This window comes from Corapipo altera, unplaced genomic scaffold (genome assembly GCF_003945725.1).
Source record: "Corapipo altera isolate COAL_440 unplaced genomic scaffold, ASM394572v1 98, whole genome shotgun sequence".
In the NCBI taxonomy this organism is placed as follows: Eukaryota; Metazoa; Chordata; class Aves; order Passeriformes; family Pipridae; genus Corapipo; species Corapipo altera.
Genome location: NW_020884914.1, coordinates 6086676 through 6091934, shown reverse-complemented (window position 1 = coordinate 6091934; position 5259 = coordinate 6086676).

The following is a 5259-nucleotide window of genomic DNA, read 5'->3' as shown; positions in this document are numbered from 1 at the left end:
GAGCAGGTTTGGACTCCCCACCTCGGCAGCCCTGGTTATAAAGGGGAAGGGGAGAGCGGACCTTGGTGCCTGTCCACACTCATTGGTCACTCCAGAGGCCCTCCCATGGAGCGGGAGACACTTATCTCCCCGAGGAGCAATGGCTATTTCGGCCTGGGTCAGTGCACTGCCCTCCTCTCCCACTGGCCTTATCAGCTTCTTGCTTCATAACAAAACAGCTGCGTGGCCCAAAGAAATTGTCTGGACACATATTGATACATGAACAGAGAGATAATGCTGGGAAATTCCATTGATGAAGGGTTAGGACGCATCTTTAAGCTGAGGAGCATACGGACTTCAAGCATACCAAGGAGCTTGGAGAGGAATCTGCATTTCCTCCCTTGGTTCACAAATGTGAACACAAGACTCTGGGCCTTTCTGGGCCATATAATACAATTCCAGTATATGTGGCTGCCCTGTGCCACAATTTTTCACATGAAATGATTCCTAGGTGGTGGTAGAGGCAGGCTGGGAGATGTGTGGTATAGTTCAGAGGGTCAGTGAAACACTGATTTTGTGAGAATAAGTAGAGATTTTGCCACTTTATTCATCACTACCAGGACTTCACTTTGCCAGACTCTTAGAGAATTAGGGACCTACTCTGCAATTGATATGGATTATAACAGCAGTGGTAGTAATGTTTCCTATGGTTAAGAGAGTTTGTGAAATTGAGTATGGTCCTAAAAAAAAGTGTGTGTTGAGAAAGATCAGTCAGACTTTTTGTTTTCATCACTAAATGCCTCCTATTGCATGTCTTTAATTTCTAACTGTGTGATCCTGATATTCATTACCCTTGGTACTGAAAAATAGCCCTCAGCACCACAGCCAGTGCTGGACATGCACAGGAATGCCTGATCCCATAATAAATGGTTGGTAGCATCAGAACACAGGCACATTGGATGGGTGAAGGACCAAACAAGCAAAACGAAGACCAGCACAAGTCTGTAATCACAGATAAGTGGGCAAAGTGTCAAAGAAATACCCTACTGGAAATGGTTGCTGCTGAACCTCTGGGCATGAATATCCTGCCAACACATGAAGCAGAGGTAAATCTCTCTGCCATGCTGATAAGCTGCAGCAGCCTCACACATCACCACTGAGCACTGGCAGCCCTGCATGGAAAGCTGGCTGGTGCAGTCAGAGGGGTCAGACAATGTTCTCTGCCCAAACAGTCCCACACACTTGAGCAGAGAAGGTTGGTGTGTCTCAGCCAGATTCCTCACCAAGATGTGTCTGCGTTTCACAGCAATGGTACCGCACTGCTACAGAGGGTGATCCCCAGCCAGGGGAAAGCCTTTCTAGGGATCTATTGGTCCTTGGGTCACGTGTGGATTGGAGTATGTCCAGCCTGTACCAAAGTATGGGTGTCACACCTGGAGTGTGCACCAGCCTTGGAGCCTCTCTTGGGAGCCAGGGTGAGGCTGTGCTGTGCTGCCAGGCAGGGGCTGGGTTTGGGGTGGGAGCCATGTGTGCTGTGTGTGTGGCAGGAGTTTCTTCTTTGCTGCCACATGGTGACAGGTCTCTCTTCTCTGGGCAGACTCCATAGCCTGGAGGAGTTGATCCATACACTACAAACCCCACTTTTCCTGGGAGTGTGGCTCTTCCGCTGCGTCCTGGAATCGGCTGGGAATGAACCAGTGGTACCAGAAAAGCAGTAGGGATGGGGTCAGACAGCAACTTCTGTATGCTCTGGTGTCCCCTGTGTCCTGGGGCAAGTGGCACTTCCAGAAGGACTCTTACCCACCCCTTGTACTCTGTGCTGGGCCCTGAATTTAAGCCTCTCTGCATGCCACCTGTCACATGAATCAGGAGAAACCCTGGGCTTCCCCAAAGGGCAGGCACAAAGCACTTGGTGCCTCTTGATCTGCAAGCCTGGTTGGGTTCGGTGATCTTGTATTATCACCCCCTCTGTGGAGGCCAACACATCATCTGGGATTTAATTTCAGATTGTGTTCAGTGCCACAGCTCCTCCTCAGCCCTCCTTTCCACGGGCTGGATAATTGACTTTGAGAGGGGATACAAGAGGGGGCTCACCTGAGACCAAGGGAGAACAATCACATTACTATAGGAAATATTATCAGAGAGCTCTTTGTATATCTTCCCTTTGATAATGCCATACATGTCCCCTGAAAACCTGGAGCTAACTCTGGCTACACAGATGCAGAGCAGTGCAGTCTCCAATTCAAAGTGCAGCATGGGCAGCAGCCAGGGCACAGGACAACACAATATTCAGTTTATACATCTTAAATGGATGGCATTACCAAAGGAGGCCTTCATCATCCCTTGCTACACACATTTCCAGAACTTGCAGTTTTCCCATAGAAAGATTACTTTGCAAAATAAAGATGCTGTTGTGAAGTATCCATTTATATAATGTTTTTGTCTCCTCCCCAAAGTGCTGCCTGTCACACGGTGTGTCCATGGCTGTGCTCCAAGCTCTCCTCAGTGAGAGTGCTTTTAATCAGGGGTTACTCAATCAATGCTGTGACCCAGATATACACAGGGATAAGGCACAGGCCCTGAGGATTCCTTCCTATTTTGCTGCCCACTGTGTAACCTGAACATTGGTCCTCTGTGACTGGAGGATTAAGGTCTGTGTAGGCACAATGCTTAAAGTGATGTCTGCACAGGAGGAGTCATCATCACTGAAAACGCTGTGGAATTTGAATTCTTTTTCTGAGAGTTACTCTTGCACTATCACAAATGCCAGAGCAGCCAAAAGGTGACAGTGGTTCACTAGAAGGAGCTCATTGCTCCCCGAGGATCAGGGCTGTGCTGGGAATGGTTGTGGAAACTCCTCAGGAATGTGCTCGGAGGGAAAAGCATGACCCTCACCTGTGGAATATAACACGCTGTGGGAAGTGACTGTCTCTGGCTTTGCATGGACCTCTCAGCCAAGTTCCTCATCCCAGTGCTCCAGCTGCCCATAGGGCAGTGAGACAGGGGGGTCCTGGCCACAGCAACACAAGGAGCTGGACAACATGACTGATGGTGTTCCTCTGTCACAGGGCTGACACTGAAATCACGTCCTCTGGGAAAGTCCACCAGACCTGCCTTCCTCTCTTGCTGCTGCTTCTCGTGATGATCCATAAACTCACAGCAGAATGTCCACTCTTGGGCAGATGATGGATCTTTGTCGTAAAATCACCAAAAGTGATTTTTTTTTTTAAATTAATGTAGGTTTGTTTTAATCCTGTCCTAAAAGCCAGCTGTCTGAGTTTCTCATTTTAAGCAGCAGAAGAGAGCAACAGGCCTGTTAGCTAATTATAAAAGTGGGATTATAATTTCTGTCAGCCCTGATTGTAAATCCAGTGACCTCTTGAATGGCATTGCTGGGAGATCAGGGATAACTTTCCCCATACACCTGTATTATCTCCAGAAACTGTCTTCCCCTCAAGGAGAATGCTGTGGATTAAGTGGCACGTATATCTGCTCTAACTCTGAAATATTCAAGGCATATTAAGTTTTTGAAGTCTTAAAAGTGGAGTCTAAATCCTGGCTTTACTCTTTAATTTCCTACCAGTGCTTGAAGAACTTGCAATCTTTGCTTTAATAGAACTAGAAGACTAACTAACTGCTACTGAACCTCCAAGAGATGGAAATGACAGATATGTCTGTAATTTATTATTTAAGAAAGTGAAATTATATTTTGAAGCAGACATACTGCGAAATTTTAACGTGGCTGCCCAGTGCTGGTGCATGAGGAGTGCTCTGCTGCGATAATGGGACTGCTCTTTAATCACCCCTAGACAACTCTGTCCCCTCAGCGTCACCTCCTCTCGCTCAATTGTTATCTCTGGCCTTGTGGAGAATGGCCCTGCAGATTACACTGTGCTGCTCATCTCCCTCAGCAGCCACCCACCCCTGCACCATGTCCCTGGGGGGACTGCACAGCAAAATCCACAGTGGGAATATCTCAAGGTGGTCAAATATCTTATTAATGCAATCAAATACAGAAGAATTTGGATAAAACCCCAGGACATCCTCTAATATAATTGCTGATAATTTCTGATCTCGGTTAAACACAAAATAAGATGGAGATACCAAAGAGTGCCAGGCGAGTAATGTCACCCTTCCTAATCCAGAGGCAGGAGGAAATGCATAGGAACCATGAGGCAGGTTGTATCAGAGCTGTGAGGCTTCCTGAGATTGTGAACATGAGCAACAAGCTTGATCCAGCCTTTCCATGAGCACCGGGAGCCCAGAGGACTGGCTTCCCCAGCCAGCCTCCTGCAGGCACCCTGGTATCATGGTATCATTTGGGCTAGAAAGGCCCTCTGAGCCCAACCATTAACCCAGCCCTGCCAAGCCCACCACTGAACCATGTCCTCACAAACACTCGTTTTTGAGCGCTTCCAGGGATGGTGATTCCACCACTGCTCTGGGCAGTTCCAGTGCCTGGCCACCCTTTCCATGAGGATGACAACCCATGGGGGGTGACGAGCACTTGCTGCTCTTTGACACCAGCTCTGGAGATGTTAATGACTGAACTGGCTGAAAAGCCACCAATGACCCAAAGTGGCCAAGAGAAACGACACTGGGCAGTCCGGGACCCGGTAGCCCCTGTGGAGGGATCAGGGCTGGGGGCCACCATGGCCTGGGTATGGGGCTGAACTGGGGGTGCTGGGCCATGCTGGGGGCACTGGGATGAGCTGGAAGGTGCTGGCTGCAGGCATGTAAAGCACTGGAATAAACTGGGGGTGTGTGGAACAGGGAGTGGTGTCATGGGACACTGGGCTGATTGAGGGAATGCGTGTGTGTGGGATGCTGGTCTGAACTGGGAGCACTGGGCTATACTGGGGATGGGACTGTGGGTGATGGTCTGAACTGGGAGCACTGGGCTGTACTGGGGATGGGGCTGTGTGTGAGGTGCTGGGCTGAACTGGGAGCACTGGACTGTACTGGGGATGGGGCTGTGTGTGAGGTGCTGGGCTGAACCGGGGGCAACTGGGCTGTACTGGTGGCACTGGACTGAACTGGTGGCACTGGGCTGTTCTGGGAACGGGGCTGCGTGTGAGGTGAAGGTTCGAACTGGGGGTGCTGGTCTGAACTGAGGGCACTGGGCTGTGCCGGGGACACTGGGCTGTGTGTGAGGTGCGGGTGTAAACTGGTGGCACTGGTCTGAACGGGGGGCGCTGGTCTCTGCCGGGGACACTGGGCTGTGCTGGGGCATTGGGCTGTGCCGGGACACTGGGCTGTGCCGGGGACACTGGGCTGTGC